Source organism: Triturus cristatus, chromosome 9 (assembly GCF_964204655.1).
Source record: "Triturus cristatus chromosome 9, aTriCri1.1, whole genome shotgun sequence".
Taxonomy (NCBI): Eukaryota; Metazoa; Chordata; class Amphibia; order Caudata; family Salamandridae; genus Triturus; species Triturus cristatus.
In genome coordinates, this window is record NC_140592.1 from 1,203,583,354 (window position 1) to 1,203,602,111 (window position 18,758).

Consider the following 18,758-nt stretch of genomic DNA (forward strand, 5'->3'; position numbering starts at 1 on the left):
GAATATACGTGAGCACCTTTCTGAGAGTCTTCAAAATGTAAGAGCAAGTGCTGACAGTGCGGCTGACCTGAGATTCGAAGGTCAGGCCCACGTCAAAGATAACCCCCACGTTTTTGACTGTTTTGGCGGGAACAGGAAGGGGACCGCAATCTCCCGGCTACCAGGCATTCGACCAGATTGAGGTCTGAGGACCAAAAACTAGGACCTCAGTTTTTTCTTAAGGGAGTTGTTCTGCATCCATCTGATAATGCCGGCCATGCACTGGTTAAAATCCCAGCGACCTACTGCAGATCATGAAAGATGGAAACAATGATCTGGGTGTCGTCAGAGTAGGAAATCACCTGGAACCCAAAAGATCTGACCAGCTTAGCCAACGGGGACACAAACACATTACAGAGGGTGGGACTCAGGGATGAGCCCTGGGGAACACCACAGGGTAAGCCAGCATTGGTGCAGTATCTAGTTCCTAGGCCAAAAGTGACCAATGAGATATGTTTTTTCCTTCTGTCCATTAAAGCACATCCAAAAGTTTGTTTTTGTGAGAAGGTCTTACAAAGGGGATAGACATGCTAGATTGAATACATAAAGGACTTCAAAAGAAAAAAAACGGCCAATGGAGCTCACACAAAAAGGGTGAATTAAAGAGTAGATATCTAAGGAACACAGAAATCCAGGCACCTAGGAAAAATGCATAACAAGAGTAATGCTCACCAAGAACGATTTAGTAAGAAGTCTTTAAATCAAGCTATGCTTGGAACCCCGGAAAATAAAGACAATCAATTGGTATAGTATGATCAGTGATGCAAAATGGTCCTGAGAAGGATGACACCATCAGTATCAAAAGTTACGGAAAGTTCATGCCACTCTCTCAGCATTCTCGTTCACATAAAAGCCAGCCTCTGTGGAGTAGAGATGTTTGTTTTAACAAACTCATTGAGTTGAAAAGGCTCTATCCTCCAGTAACTAAACTAGATATTAGAATGGCAAGATGTGGCAGTAGTTTCCCAGCCTATGTTGAGAGATTGTTTTTATAAGTAAAGAAATCACAATAGCCTGTCTCACTGATAGTTGAATGGTTCTTGTAGGTTTTTGAGTTACTGGTTGACGGGGGTGAAACCCTATTCAAACAGAAACCACAATTCTTGTCAGGATGAAACACACGTTACCCCAATTTAACTTGTGCTTAACCCTCTGGTATCTCGGCACAAAAGCAATCAGGCTTAACTTAAAGGCAACGTGTAAAGTATTTATGCAGCACTTCAAACAGTAATAATGTGAAAACATGACACAAGAAAAATCCCAAACCAGTTTCGAAACATAGAATGAAATGTAGTAAATTATTTGAGACCAAAACAACAAAAATACAATCAGTGGAACTGAAGATTTAAGTGAAAAGTGAAAATAATGTCTAGAAGTACAACACACCAACTGTGGTCACCTGGTCACACCGGACCAGCCAAAGTCACAAGTTTGGGCTGACCATGATGGAGTGCGGGACGGATACAGGGACCAAGTTAGGCCTGCTGAACAAGTACCTTAAGTCCTGCTTGTGGATTGTAGCGAGATTCCGCATTGTGGATGTGTCGCGCAGCATCGGACCTGCAATGTGGAGGGCTACATCGTCATCGAGTATACCGCCAATTATGTGCTTGTAGTGCGAAGGCTAGCACCAAGGGTGCATCACACAGGGGTGGTTCTGAGGAAGCCTCAGGCCTGCAATGCAAAGTCCTGTGTCATTGTTAAGTATGCCATCAACTAAGCTCTTTAATGCGAAGGCCAGCATCGAGGATGCATATGAAGTGGCTGTTCAGAGGAGGCTTCCTCAGATATGCCAGAGCCTCTTGTTTGTGATCTCTCGCTGAATCATAGAGCACCTTTTAAAGTGTACAGGTTATGCCTGGCTCTCCCCTCCACAGTGTTTCTCCCACCCAGATTACAGGAATGCAGCAATATACAAAAATGTCTGGGGTAATCCGCCTCCTCATCTCTTCACCATGCAGGCCTGGGTTTCCGAAATGGAACCCGGAGTCCTCCATTTGATGTACCACTTACATTCAGTGCATGTATACAGCATACACACACTGCACAGCATTGTACCTTCTATTTACTGTAGCACTCATAGGCGCACATACACCCAGCACATACATTTATTATATATGCACTGCTCAGCGCTATTGCCTTCATGTATTGTGTTCCTCATAGGCACACATACATCCAGCACATAGTGCTTTGCACTATATCCATTGTGACTTGTACCACTCACCAGTGCACACACACCCAGCATCTGCATTAAAAATTCACACCCAGCACAGCACTACATCCTTATTGTACTGCAGCCATTCCCAGTCACACCTACACCCAGCAAATGCTTTAAACATACACACACACCAAACAGAAATAGATCCTGCAGGAATAGATCCTGCAGGTATTGTATCATTCAAAGGCACACTTACACCCAGCATAGAGACACCACTCCTGCACTGTGCAGCACTTCACAACAACCAGATGTAAGCCGAGGGGTTAGTTAAGCACATAGCAATGGAACTTTAAAGTTAGTGTGTCAGTAGGCCTCACTCCCTACATAGGTTAAGAAGCACCAGTTCACTCCTATTGATCACTCCTGGTGGCAGTGATAGCCTTCCACCACTAAGAAGGCAGCACTTTGGTTACCCCTTCCGGTCCAACAAGACCATAATCCGTGAGACAAGCATATGTCACGATAGACACGAATGATCCATGTTTTTCTATGACAACAAAAATCAGAATTAGGGATCCAGGCACTAGAACAGTTGGGCACTCAAACAGGGGTTGGCATTCATTACCATGTAGAGGACATTTCCGTGCAAAATCAGCAATTATGCAGCATCAAAGGTAGTGTGGAAACATTTTTAGGAGAACATATATACCCTCAATGCAGTGCATGAGTGAATCACTTCTCTGTCCATGCACTGGAATGGGAAGCACTCTTTAGACTAATGGACTACACGCACCTAATAGCTAACAACTAACAGTAAGAGTTAAATACTACATTGGCCTTTTCCAAAATGTAAATAACATTTTATTCAAGTACTGTCTGAAGGTTTCAGATCAAAACTAAACGAAGGCTGAATGAGGCTAACGTAAAGCCACACTTTCTGAAAGCTTTTAGTGTTGATGATCAGAGCTGTGGCCACAGCTGAAACTGTCTGTGAGCAAACCTATAAAGGGCAGTATAGACTTCAAGACATTTCCTCCTGACGCATTCACGTCTATCCAATCCTAACTCTTGCCAGACTTCTTTAATTGCTCTTTTGTACTGTGTAGTGCATTTTAGCTTCCTGTAGAATGCCTATTTCACACTTCAGCAGCTCTATATACTGGCCGCATCTATCCTACCTTCTTTAATTTAAATGTGGCCTCTGTCAACAAGAACGGCGACATCAGAGAAACCCGGGGTCAGTGATTTAAGTGAGATGGAAAGATGGTGGTCTCTAAAATGGGTCTGCAGCAGGCATAGCCTAAAGCATGTGAAATGGAAACTTGTGCTTGAGAAACCCATGAATGAGTTCTTACTGGACAAAGAATAACCAAAATCAGCATGTGGCAAGACATTTATTTAACAGTTTATTTTGCACCATAATCCCTGGCATGAAACAATGAAACACTCCACAAGGAAAATTTAAAAGTGGTGATACCTTATTTTTTCTATTGGAATTAAATAGTTTCTTAGGCACTGGGACACCAATGGAACAAGATGACAGGAAGACACTGGAACTGAGTGGAGAAACAAAACTAAACAGTAAAGAATTCAAGCCACATTCACAAAGGTCAGATTGAAAAGTGAAGGAGCTAGAAGCCCTCGTAATAAACACAAACAGACTGTCCCTTCTCTATATCGAGCACCTTACAAAACCTTAATACTAACTTACATTGATCTCACTTGTATTGGATCATAGGGCCACCAGTATATGGACATTTAATTCACAATATGCAAAATCACTGTGCTAACTCATGCTTCCGTCTCTCCATTAAAAGGTACTACATCTACATCAACAGTGCAAGCTCTTTTCAAACAGGTACAGCATGGGCATAAGCGGTGCAAGCTCCTCTCACAACCGAACAGATACAGCATGGGCATATGCGGTGCAAGCTCCTCTCACAACCGAAGAGGTACAGCAGAGGCATAAGCGGTGCAAGCTCCTCTCACAACCGAAGAGGTACAGCATGGGTATAAGCGGTGCAAGCTCCTCTCACAACCGAACAGGTACAGCATGGGCATAAGCAGTGCAAGATCCTCTCACAACAAACAGGTAAAGCATGGGCATAAGCGGTGCAAGCTCCTCTCATAACCGAACAGGTACACCATGGACATAAGCTGTGCAAGCTCCTCTCACAACCGAACACGTATAGCATGGGCATAAGCGGTGCAAGCTCCTCTCACAACCAAACAGGTACAGCATGGGCATAAGCAGTGCAAGCTCCTCACAACCGAACACGTACAGCATGGGCATAAGCGGTGCAAGCTCTTCTCACACCTGAACAGGTACAGCATGGGCATAAGCTGTGCACGCTCCTCACAACCGAACAGGTACAGCATGGGCATAAGTGGTGCAAGCTCTTCTCACAACTGAACAGGTACAGCATGGGCATAAGCTGTGCAAGCTCCTCACAACAAAAACAGGTACATCATGGGCAAAAGCGGTGCAAGCTCCGAACATGTACACCATGGGCATAAGCGGTGCTAGCTCCTCTCACAACCAAACAGGTACAGCATGGGCATAAGCGGTGCAAGCTCCTCTCACAACCGAACAGGTACAGCATGGGCATAAGCGGTGCTAGCTCCTCTCACAACCGAACAGGTATAGCATATGCATAAGCAGTGCAAGCTCCTCTCACAACCGAACAGGTACAGCATGAGCATCAGCATGGGCATAAGCAGTACAAGCTCCTCTCACAACCGAACAGGTACAGAATGGTCATGGGCATTGCAAGCTCCTCTCACAACCGAACATTACAGCATGGACATAAGCAGTGAAAGCTCCTCTCACAATCAAACAGGTACAGCATGGGCAGAGGCACTGCAAGCTCCTCTCACAACCGAATAGGTACAGCATGGGCATAAGCAGTGCAAGCTCTTCTTACAACCGAACAGGTACAGCATGAGCATAAGCAGTGCAAGCCCCACTCACAACCAAACAGGTACAGCATGGGCATAAGCAGTGCAATCTCCTCTCACAACTGAACAGGTACAGCATGGGCATAAGCAGTGCAAACTCCTCTCACAAACAAACAGGTACAGCATGGGCATAAGCAGTGCAATCTCCTCTCACAACTGAACAGGTACAGTATGGGCATGAGAATTGCAAGCTCCTCTCACAACCAAACAGGTACAGCATGGGCATAAACAGTGCAAGCTCCTCTCACAACCGAACAGGTATGTAAAAAATGTAAATGTAAATGTATATGTACTTGTATAGCGCACTGCCACCCCCAACGGGGGTATCCTGGCGCTTTTACTCATACCGCTGTGGAACCCTTCCTGACCTTTACCTGTGAAATGTCCACTCCTGGGCACCCCCATGGTGAAGCCAGGCATCCCAGCGCTGCTGGGGACGTTGTGGAGATTAAGCAAGCTATTGCCCAGAGTTGCAGCGTGGGACCCATGATTAGAATAGGCACCGAGGCGAGAATGATCAGGTCCGAGGAAATTGAATCCAAGACCCGCCGAGGCGGGGGATTGAACTCTGGTCCCGGGCCAGAACTCTGCATCAGGGTCTGCCGCTCTAACCATTGAGCCACACTTCTCCAGGTATAGCACTGGCATAAGCAGTGCAAGCTCCTCTCACAACAGAACAGGTATGGCATGAGCATAAGCAGTGCAAGCTTCTCTCACAACTAAACAGGTACAGCATGGGCATAAGCGGTGCAAGCTCTTCTCACACCTGAACAAGTACTGCATGGGCATAAGCTGTGCACGCTCCTCACAACCGAACAGGTACAGCATGGGCATAAGCGGTGCAAGCACTTCTCACAACTGAACAGGTACAGCATGGGCATAAGCTGTGCAAGCTCCTCACAACCAAACAGTTACAGCATGGGCATAAGCGGTGCAAGCTCCTCTCACAACCGAACATGTACAGCATGGGCATAAGCAGTGCTAGCTCCTCTCACAACCAAACAGGTATAGCATGGGCATAAGCGGTGCAAGCTCCTCTCACAACCGAACAGGTACAGCATGAGCAGTGCAAACTCTTCTCACAACCGAACAAGTACAGCATGGGCATAAGCAGTGCAAGCTCCACTCACAACAGAACAGGTACAGCATGGGCATAGGCAGTGCAAGCTCCTCTCACAACCAAACAGGTACAGCATGGGCATAAGCAGTGCAAGCTCTTCCCACAACCGAACAGGTACAGCATGGGCATAAGCAGTGCAAGCTCTTCCCACAACCGAACAGGTACAGCCAGGGCATAAGCAGCGCAAGCTCCTCTTACAACCAAACAGGTGCAGCATGGGCATAAGCAGTGAAAGCTCCTCTCATAACCGAACAGGTACAGCATGGGCATAAGCAGTGCAAGCTTCTCTCACAACCAAACAGGTACAGCATGGGCATAAGCAGTGCAAGCTCCTCTCACAACCGAAGAGGTACAGCATTGGCATCAGCAAGGGCATTGGCAGTGCAAGCTCCTCTCACAACCGAACAGGTACAGCATGGACATAAGCAGTGCAAGCTCCTCTCACAACTGAACAGGTACACCATTGGCATAAGCAACGCAAGCTCCTCTCACAACTGAAGAGGTATAGCATGGGCATAATCGGTGCAAGCTCCTCTCACAACCGAACAGGTACAGCATGGGCATAAGCGGTGCTAGCTCCTCTCACAACCAAACAGGTATAGCATGGGCATAAGCAGTGCAAGCTCCTCTCACAACCGAACAGGTACAGCATGGGCGTCAGCATGGGCATAAACAGTGCAAGCTCCTCTCACAACCGAACAGGTACAGTATGGGAATGAGCATTGCAAGCTCCTCTCAAAACCGAACATTACAGCATGGACATAAGCAGGGCAAGCTCCTCTCACAATCAAACAGGTACAGCATGGGCATAAGCACTGCAAGCTCCTCTCACAACCGAATAGGTACAGCATGGGCACAAGCAGTGCAAGCTCTTCTCACAACCGAACAGGTACAGCATGGGCATAAGCAGTGCAAGCTCCACTCACAACCGAACAGGTACAGCATGGGCATAGGCAGTACAAGCTCCTCTCACAACCGAACAGGTACAGCATGGGCATAACCAGTACTAGCTCTTCCCACAACCGAACAGGTACAGCCAGGGCATAAGCAGTGCAAGCTCCTCTCATAACCGAACAGGTACAGCATGGGCATAAGCAGTGCAAGCTCCTCTCACAACCAAACAGGTATATCATGGGCATGAGCAGTGCAAGCTCCTCTCACAACCGAAGAGGTACAGCATGGGCATCAGCAAGGGCATTGGCAGTGGAAGCTCCTCTTACAACCAAACAGGTACAGCATGGGCATAAGCAGTGAAAGCTCCTCTCATAACCGAACAGGTACAGCATGGGCATCAGCAGTGCAAGCTCCTCTCACAACCGAAGAGGTACAGCATGGGCATCAGCAAGGGCATTGGCAGTACAAGCTCCTCTCACAACTGAACCGGTACAGCATTGTCATAAGCAGTGCAAGCTCCTGTCACAACTGAAGAGGTATAGCATGAGCATAAGCAGTGCAAGCTCTTCTCACAACCGAACAGGTACAGCATGGGTATAAGCAGTGCAAGCTCCACTCACAACCGAACAGGTACAGCATGGGCATAGGCAGTACAAGCTCCTCTCACAACCGAACAGGTACAGCATGGGCATAACCAGTACAAGCTCTTCCCACAACCGAACAGGTACAGCCAGGGCATAAGCAGTGCAAGCTCCTCTCATAACCGAACAGGTACAGCATGGGCATAAGCAGTGCAAGCTCCTCTCACAACAAAACAGGTACATCATGGGCATGAGCAGTGCAAGCTCCTCTCACAACCGAAGAGGTACAGCATGGGCATCAGCAAGGGCATTGGCAGTGGAAGCTCCTCTTACAACCAAACAGGTACAGCATGGGCATAAGCAGTGAAAGCTCCTCTCATAACCGAACAGGTACAGCATGGGCATAAGCAGTGCAAGCTCCTCTCACAACCAAAGAGGTACAGCATGGGCATCAGCAAAGGCATTGGCAGTGCAAGCTCCTCTCACAACTGAACCGGTACAGCATTGTCATAAGCAGTGCAAGCTCCTGTCACAACTGAAGAGGTATAGCATGAGCATAAGCGGTGCTAGCTCCTCTCACAACCGAACAGGTACAGCATGGGCATCAGCATGGGCATAAACTGTGCAAGCTCCTCCCACAACCAAACATGTACAGAATGGGCATGAGCATTGCAAGCTCCTCTCACAACCTAACATTACAGGATGGACATAAGCAGGGCAAGCTCCTCTCACAATCAAACAGGTATAGCATGGGCATAAGCACTGCAAGCTCCTCTCACAACCGAATAGGTACAGCATGGGCATAAGCAGTGCAAGCTCTTCTCACAACCGAACAGGTACAGCATGGGCATAAGCAGTGCAAGCTCCACTCACAACCGAACAGGTACAGCATGGGCATAAGCAGTGCAAGCTCCTCTCACAACAGAACAGGTACAGCATGGGCATAAGCAGTGCAAGCTCCTCTCACAACCGAACAGGTACAGCATGGGCATAAGCAGTGCAAGCACTTCCCACAACCGAACAGGTAAAGCCTGGGCATAAGCAATGCAAGCTCCTCTCACAACTGAACAGGTACAGCATGGGCATAAGCAGTGCAAGCTCCTCTCACAACCAAACAGGTACAGCATGGGCATAAGCAGTGCAAGCTCCTCTCACAACCGAAGAGGTACAGCATGGGCATCAGCATGGGCATAAGCAGTGCAAGCTCCTCTCACAACCGAACAGGTACAGCATGGACATAAGCAGTGCAAGCTCCACTCACAACCAAACAGTCCAGCATGGACATAAGGAGTGCAAGCTCCTCTTACCACCGAACAGGTACAGCATGGGCCTAAGAAGTGCAAGCTCCTCTCACAACAGAACAGGTACAGCATGGGCATAAGCGGTGCTAGCTCCTCTCACAACTGAACAGGTATAGCATGGGCATAAGCAGTGCAAGCTCCTCTCACAACCGAACAGGTACAGTATGGGCATCAGCATGGGCATAAGCAGTGCAAACTCAACTCACAACTGAATAGGTACGGCATGGGCATAAGCAGTGCAAGCTCCTCTCACAACCAAACAGGTACAGCATGGGCATAAGCAGTGCAAACTCCTCTCACAACTGAACAGGTACAACATGTAGATCAGCAGTCTGAGTCGTAGTCATGGGGGGGTGGATTTGAGGGTGTGACCAGCCCATAATAATCTTTGCCCCCAAACCCCCAATGGCCAAAGCAGCTAGCACAGTATTTATCAAGCAAAACTACAGCCTAATCGAGAAAAAAACATGCTGGAGTTTAGAAGGTGAATGTGCAATAAAAATACCTTTTTCATATTGTCACATTTGCTGTACGTACAAAGAGAGGGTTTAAGTTTCAGGTTATGTCTTCTGACAAATTGCATCTTATTCTTTTAAATGTGGAGATGTTGTTTATCTTTCTTTCTATCACTGCAAAGTGAGAGGATTTTGTAAAGGGAACTATGTAACAATTTCGCTGTTGTCCAGGCAGGGTCACAGGAATTATGCATCAGAAGAGGCCCAAATTATTCAGCAAGGTTAACTAGATTATGCGGCACAAAAGCGCAAATTATGAGCCTTAATGAGGCACATTTTGTGATATTATTACTTCATTATTTTATCATTTGTACACCATAACACTGACATTTGCCATGTCTGGGCAAAAGTTTAAGGGCCTGTTTGCGATCGCAAAAATGTGTTATGCAATGTATGAAACGTGTTTAATTCGCAATATGGGTAATCGCAAATATTTGCGATTATCTAAATTGCGAATGCAGTTAGGGAATCGCAATTTACGATTCCCTAAATGCAATTCTTGTAGTTATCGCAAATTGGGAATTGGTATTAAGGAATCGATAATTACCACCAACTTCTAGTTGGTGGTAATTTGCAAATTCCTAGAAAAATGCACTTTTTTTGCCCTTAGGGAATGCATGTACCCCACATGTACACACATGCATATTTCATGGGTGCATCAGAGTGGTCATTTGGCCCCCTTGCACCCATGAAATTGCATGCGCAATTTGCAAGTATCCATTTGGTACTCGCAAATTGCGAATATCTTCCCATTCATTCCTGTGGGCCTCTAGGCATTCCTCAATAGTGAATTGCAATTTGCAACTCGCTATTAAGGAATATATAGGAATCACAAAATGTTGGCAAAAACCTACATACATTGCATTTTGCGAATCGGTAAAATTTGCTAATATAGACACGCAAAATGTAATCTTCACACTTCTGGTCCTTTATTCATTACTGCCAGTTCCACATCCAAAAACTGCACTAACAGACACATGCATCAAAAGATAAACTGGTCGCAATGGGCAGATTCTCAGAATCTGCCCCTTTGCGACCGGTATTTTTGCATTTGGGATGCATCATCCCAAATGCAAAATTCGCAATTTAAGTAATCTCTAAATTGCGATTACTTAAATTGCGACTACATTTAAGGAATCGCAAATTGAGGTTCCGTATATGCAATGCATTAAAGTAAAAAAAATTGTGATTTCGCTAATAGGGGGCGCAAATTACCATGAAGTTGAACTTCATGGTAATTTGCAAAACCTTTGAAAAAAGCACTTATGTGCATTTTTCAAAGTTTCATGTTGTGCACACACATGCCCTTAGGGCATGTGTGTGCAACATATGTGCACAGATCAATTTCAGGGGGTGCAACAGGGTGTCCTTTTGACACCCTTGCACCCTGAAATTGCAATTGCACAATTTGTGAGGAACTATTGGTACTCGCAAATTGCACATGCAATTTCCCAATCATTCCAATGGGCCTGTAGGCCCATAGGAATGAATGGGAAGCCATTCCTTATTTGCGAGTCGCAAATAAGGAATGTGTAGGAATCGCTATTTTTACAGCGATTCCTACATGCATAGGCTTTTGCGAGTCCTTAATTGCGATTCCTTAATTATCGCAATTAAGGACTTGCAAAATCCTACCTTGATGCATGTGCCTGTAAGTAACTGAAAGGTGGCAAGTCAACCTTTTTGACGGACCTTTCACTGTGCTGCAGCACATGTTGCAACATTTTTAGTAACTTTTAATCTGTTTGAGCAAGATACAGTTTTTTGGTTAAAATCTGCAGATTAAGCAGAATATGTTGGATCATGTGACAAATTCATACTTATGTGGAAAGCGGAGCAGAATCACATAATTCCAGTGGCCCTGCATACAGTGAGTATGAAAAGAAAGACGATTGCAAGAGAATTTGTTTCTAATACACAAAAAATGTAAATACCTGCAAATGAATACACAAATTTCAACATATAACAGCAGTTATGAAAGAGCAAATGAAGCACATTTTGTTTTATAATTCTGAAGTTTGAGAGAAACAAAGATATTAATAGAATCAAAACAATTCTTGGTGAAGTACAAATGATAAATATTGTATTGTATTATATTGCAGCATTTTTGTAGTGCTTACTACCACATGTTTGGCACTGATGCGAATACGTTCACGGGCAGCAAGCTACACCATATAGGATGGTGTGTTGGTTGGAAGGGTGTTGTCTTTGTTTCATGATCCTATGTGACAAGTGTGTCCATGCTGTGCGTATTGACCACTGAGGTGTGGTTATCATGTTCTGTGAGGCAGCGCATTGCAGTGTAGTGGATGATGAGGTGTGAGAGACACAGACATGTAAGTTTATGGTTTTCTATTATGGTTGCACCTTAGAACAGCACAGTAGGTTCCTTTATGGTATTTCTTATGGTTATAGTCTGCTTAGATAGTTACCACACTGGGTTTCTCAATCAAATATTTTGTGTGTAGTTGTCGGCCTGAGCTAGCATGGTTGCAGGGAGAGAGAAGTGGGGAGATCTTCTAGGATGTGCATTATTACTATCATCCCCTTATCTGAGTGCCATTGTGAGATGTAAAGAGCAGCTATAATGTAAATATATCCGGGGCCTGTAGACATTGACTAGATTATAGTCCTACGATTGATCTGCAGTGTTTTCCACAGATCTCTTTAGTTATTCCATGCCTGTTCATTTAGTGATGGCTAGTTTATGGCTGCACAGTACTGGTGATAAACAACCCTTGTAGCATGATATGTTCAGCGTCAATGTTAGAGGTGTAAGTTACAGTTGGGCGTTCCACCGTTGAGTGTTATGGTATAAGTGTTGGTTAGAAATGGTATTTATGAATTTAAGTAACTATATAATACCCCGGTGAACCAAAGGTGAGGCCATCTTCTATTTCAAAAGTAGTTTGCTTGTCAGGTTGTTTCTAATCTATGGATTTTAAGCTGAAGATTGAGCTTGAGGGTGTGACTATCTTCCAGGGTTCTGTTGCCAGAATGTGTGGTGGTGTGGCTGTCTTTGAAATAGGCATGTTTTCAACTGTCTTCTAAACTGTATGCTCCGGGATGCTTTGAATGCTGGCTGGTTCTGAGTTCAAGAGCTTGGCGGCTTCTACTGAGGAAGCAGTGCCTCCAATGGATTTCTCTTGGTAAGTGACTATAATGATAAGTGGTGCAAGCCTGGAGTGGAGTGTCCTTTTGTTATTTGCATTGCTTGAATTTATATTGTTGTTATAGCAGTCCTTTACCTTGGAAGCTCTGTGGACAATGCAAAGTGCTTTGAACATTGCCCTTCTAGCTGTAGGTAGCCAGTGGAATGATTGATAGGATGGAGTCATGCATGCTCTTGGGTGAAGGCAGAGAAGACGTGTTGCAGCAGCATTTTGTATGAGGTATATTTTGCATATGCTGAACGCGGGTGCACCAAGATATAGGCTGTTGACATAGTCAAGCGTTGAGATTACGAGTGTGAGGATGGCTTGCAGTTTCTGTTGGTAGTCCAATTGGTCGCACACTGCTCTACCTACCAGCGTGTTGCCCCAAAGAATTGTGGTCCCTGAAGTCAGCGTCGGCGGGTACGTCTCTGCCCAAGTCATGAGTGCAAGTAAGTGTAGCGTTAGCCATCCCTGGACACGTGTTTCGAGGTAGTTGCCTCTCGTCAGCAGGGAGTAGGTGAGTGTGTAGGGTTGCTGTGTAGGCTGCTAAAATAAGTGTTCTCAGGTAAAGTACCTCTCGTAGCGCGCAGGTGCGTAACCATGAACTCGTCAGCTCCACCGGCTCAAAGAGCCTGAATATTAACAGAAGTCCAATTGGCCGCACACTGCTCTACCTACCAGCGTGTTGCCCCAAAGAATTGTGGTCCCTGAAGTCAGCGTCGGCGGGTACGCCTCTGCCCAAGTCATGAGTGCAAGTAAGTGTAGCGTTAGCCATCCCTGGACACGTGTTTCGAGGTAGTTGCCTCTCGTCAGCAGGGAGTAGGTGAGTGTGTAGGGTTGCTGTGTAGGCTGCTAAAATAAGTGTTCTCAGGTAAAGTACCTCTCGTAGCGCGCAGGTGCGTAACCATGAGCTCGTCAGCTCCACCGGCTCAAAGAGCCTGAATATTAACAGAAGTCCAATTGGTCGCACACTGCTCTACCTACCAGCGTGTTGCCCCAAAGAATTGTGGTCCCTGAAGTCAGCGTCGGCGGGTACGCCTCTGCCCAAGTCATGAGTGCAAGTAAGTGTAGCGTTAGCCATCCCTGGACACGTGTTTCGAGGTAGTTGCCTCTCGTCAGCAGGGAGTAGGTGAGTGTGTAGGGTTGCTGTGTAGGCTGCTAAAATAAGTGTTCTCAGGTAAAGTACCTCTCGTAGCGCGCAGGTGCGTAACCATGAGCTCGTCAGCTCCACCGGCTCAAAGAGCCTGAATATTAACAGAAGTCCAATTGGTCGCACACTGCTCTACCTACCAGCGTGTTGCCCCAAAGAATTGTGGTCCCTGAAGTCAGCGTCGGCGGGTACGCCTCTGCCCAAGTCATGAGTGCAAATAAGTGTAGCGTTAGCCATCCCTGGACACGTGTTTCGAGGTAGTTGCCTCTCGTCAGCAGGGAGTAGGTGAGTGTGTAGGGTTGCTGTGTAGGCTGCTAAAATAAGTGTTCTCAGGTAAAGTACCTCTCGTAGCGCGCAGGTGCGTAACCATGAGCTCGTCAGCTCCACCGGCTCGAAGAGCCTGAATATTAACAGAAGTCCAATTGGTCGCACACTGCTCTACCTACCAGTGTGTTGCCCCAAAGAATTGTGGTCCCTGAAGTCAGCGTCGGCGGGTACGCCTCTGCCCAAGTCATGAGTGCAAGTAAGTGTAGCGTTAGCCATCCCTGGACACGTGTTTCGAGGTAGTTGCCTCTCGTCAGCAGGGAGTAGGTGAGTGTGTAGGGTTGCTGTGTAGGCTGCTAAAATAAGTGTTCTCAGGTAAAGTACCTCTCGTAGCGCGCAGGTGCGTAACCATGAGCTCGTCAGCTCCACCGGCTCAAAGAGCCTGAATATTAACAGAAGTCCAATTGGTCGCACACTGCTCTACCTACCAGCGTGTTGCCCCAAAGAAGTTTCTGTTGGTATCCAAGGTATGGGAGGATGCAATATAGTGATTTCATTGTGTAAAAGTCACTCTGACGTTTTTAACATGTGGTATCAACAATAGGTCTGTATCAGTGACCACCTCTAAGTTTCTGAATTCTCTTGATATTATTGAATGGGCCTCATGTTTCTTAGGCCAAATGGTGGTAGGCTGGTATTTTTGCCATTGTCAGCTGGTCATAATCTCTGTCTGTGTAGTATTTAGCTTTAGATGATCATTAGTCATCCATTTGTTTATGGCCCAAAGGTAGTCATCAAGTTTTAAATTGTAGAGGTCTTCTAGACCATCCATTATTAGGTCTCGCTGTGTCAGCGCATGCGCTGCTCTGCGAGACATTTAGTAACTGGCTTTTGGAAATGCTTCCAAAGGCTGTTGCCGGCCACCAGCTTTCGGTTACGCGCACAATCGCGCACGCCTCGCTCCGCCTCTGCAATCAACGCTGCTACGCGCGCAGCCCTCGCGTGCTGAGCACAGAGCGCGTCATCGCGATCACTTTCGCTTTCACCGCAATCGCGATCACTTTCGCTTTCACGGCCGCGCAGCGTTACCTTTACGGCCGCACGGCCAATGCTTGTTGTATTTTGGCTCAATGTTTTCCCATTCTGCCCCCTCCTTTCTCATTCTTGCCTTCATTCCTTCCTTCTTCGCCTTTATTTCTCCCTCCCTACTTCGCTGTCTTTTTCTTCGTTTTTATCCCTTTCCTATCCCGTTCTCTCTCGGTCTATTTCTATAGCAGACTCTCTCTCTCTCAGCGATGCATACTTACTCTCTAACCTTCCCTCCCCTCCCTCTCCAATTTCTATGCATATGACTATCTCTTTGCTCCTCTCGTCGCCCCCTCTCCTCTTTCTCTGCCTCTTCCTCCCCCTTTCTAAACTTCACATTCTCCCCTCACGTATTTTCACTCAATCTTCCCCTCCTTTACACCCCCTCCCTTCACCCACCCTGCCTTAGATCCATCAGTACACCCGCCACCTTGGCTGTGTGAGTGAGGTAGAGCCGTGTTAGAAATGAGGGGGCTCTGGTTGACGCAGGTGTGTACCCACAACAAGCAGGGACCCTTTACTTCTTGTCAGGGCGAAGGATGACTCCCCAGAATAACCCCTGCTCACCCTCTAGGTGCGTGGCGCGAGCAGTCTAGGCTAAGTCTCAGGCGTACACGGTTAAGCAAATGCAATTACACATACAGTAAACCCCTTGCATGCACCACAAACGGACACCAATCAGGAAGTATATAAAAATAAGCTTTTATGTAGATTCAGCAGATTCAAATACAAGGCCCAGTAACGATGAACTGATGGGGCCACAACTCTTGGAAATGCGGTAAAGTCTCTTTGTTACGGAAAGTTCTTTAGGCGGGCACAAGGTAACTGTGGGCCTCAGCGCACTTCGTGCTGAGGCGGCGCCCGGGAAGCACACGGCAGATGACAGGGAAATCAGAACTTTGCGGACCCTGGATCCGATGCGAGCTCGCGGTCGTGTTCGTAAGTACAGTACCTTGTTTCTTGACGCAAAGGCGGGTGCGGGATTTCAGCGGCTCTTTGACAGAAGGGCGAGGCGGCGTCCGGGGCTCCCACACTTCACGATGGGGGTCTGATCTTCAGGCTCACGGCAAGAGCAGGGTGGTGCAGGTGGCGGGTGAACAAAGCGGGGCAGCCGGGCACGCAGATTACGTCCGAGCCGTCCGAGGCTTGGAGATGCTCACAACGCCGATTCCGGCGGGAGGGTGAAGGTGCACAGCGAGCCTCTGGCGAGCGAGGTGACAGGGGCAGCCCAGCACAGCGTAGGGGGAGTGGCTCTGATCGAGCGAGGCTCTTCCCAAGGAGGGGGTGGCTAAGCAGTCCTGGTCACGGCTCAGGGAGGGACTGGGGCACCAGGGTCACAGCTCCGGCGAGGGAAAGGACACCACAGTCCAGCGGCAGGCGAGTGAAGATCAGGTAGAGCCCAATGGTCCTGGGGCTCAGTTCAGGGGGCAAGCTCAGTTCCAAGCCCTTGGAGATCGTTTTGGAAAGCACAAGTCTTGAAGGTAATAATAAAGCGAAGTTTTCAGCAAAGGTTTCTCTTCTCCCCTTTGGTAGCAAGGTCACCACTGCAGGCCAATCCCCCAGGACAGGGACAGTCTTCCTCCTACAGCTTTCCCGGTGCCTCCTCCTCAGGCAGAGATTCTTCTTGGTCAAAAGCGGATCTAGTTTCTTAGGAGCAGGGCTCCTACATTTATACAGCCAATCTTTTGTTCTCCCAGGCCAAGGGTGCCCTTGCCTAGTCCAGTCCGGTTTCTGAGCACTTTGTTTACGTGATGCAGGCTTCTTCTTTCAGAGTGCAGGGCAGAGTCATCAGACGCTCCACAGGGGGCGGAGCCGGCATTGAGGTGGCAGAGCACTGTCCTATTCAGAGCCTAGGAGTACTCCTCCCACCCATCTACCTGTCGATCGTCCTATTCACCACCAGGCTACCTAGCCCTGCCCATCTGGGTTCCCCCAGCCCTGTCACTCACACCAGCCAGACATCAGATACACATCACGCAGAGGCGGGCTGAAATGTTTAGGCAAGCAAAGGCCAGCTTTCTAAAAGCGGCATTTGCAAACGCGGAATATTAAAATAAACCTTGGGAAAAGATGTACCTTATTATTCCGAGTTCAGGCATACTAAACTGGATCTTCTACCATGTTCCCTGGGTCGGCTAGGATCATAGGATGTAACAATCCCAGCCGCCCATACTGGCCTATGAGAACAGGGTAGCCTTACAGTAGCGAACAACAAGATGGCGGTCATTCACTACTAGGACATGCCACGCATCCAGGCTTGTCCTACCTTATGCTTGCAACGCACCCTGCCCGTGGACCTACCAGAGGGGTGACTAACATGAAGTTAAGGGAAGGTTTAGGGACCGGCAAGTGTGGGCACTTGCCAGTCAGCATGTCAGTACCAGACTGCACGCAGGTTCTGCGATAGCAGACCTTAGACATATTTTACCGACCGCTTCTGTGGGTGGCACAACCAGTGCTGCAAGCCCACCAGCGGTGTTTGCATTTACATGCCCTGGCGCTCCTGGCGCACTTTACTGGGGTCTGACAGTAAACCAAACAATCCAATCATGGAATCCAACCAACATATACAATTTACATAGGGAGCACTCGCACCGCGACACTGGCTGGCAGTGGCACAGCGCGCTGAGCGGCCAACACCATAAAAACACATGAGGCACAGCGACAAAAAGAGGAAGGGAGACTCACGCCAAGGTGCCAGGTCTAACACGTGTCCCCTCCAGCTGAAAGGTGGGGAGAACTACCCTACCCCAGGGAGTTCCTCATCACTAAGGCGGAAAAATCTGGACAGACCGTCAGCATTGGCGTGATCTGTACCCGGGCGATTTTCCACCGTGAAGTCCATACCCTGTAGGGAAATGGACCACCTCAACAGCTTTGGATTCTCACCCCTCATATGCATCAACCATCTGCGGGGCCTGTGGTCCGTCTGAACCCGGAAGTGAGACCCAAACAGGTAGGGTCTTAGCTTCTTCAGCGCCCAGACCACAGCAAATGCCTCACGCTCAATAGCACTCCACCTCTGTTCCCGTGGAAGTAACCTCCTGCTAAGAAAGGCTACGGGTTGATCTAGGCCCTCCTCATTAATCTGTGAAAGAACAGCCCCCACACCATGCTCTGAAGCGTCTGTCTGAACGATAAACTCTTTGGAGAAGTTGGGAGCCAAGAGCACGGGCGCCGTGCACATAGCAGTTTTCAAGGCCTCAAAAGCTTTCTGACAGGTGTCAGTCCAAATCACTTTCCTGGGCTGCTTCTTCGAAGTCAGCGCTGTCAAGGGGGCAACCATGTTGCCATACCCCTTGACAAACCTCCTGTAGTACCCGGTGAGACCTAGGAAGGCTCTCACCTCGGTCTGGGTTTTGGGCGACTCCCAATTCAGGATGGTTTCTATCTTGGGCTGAAGGGGTGCCACCTGGCCACTCCCAACTTGGTGTCCCAAGTACACCACGGAACCCTGCCCGATCTGGCACTTACTTGCCTTGATCGTGAGGCCTGCCTTGCGCAGCGCCATCAACACTTCCCAGAGGTGACGCAGGT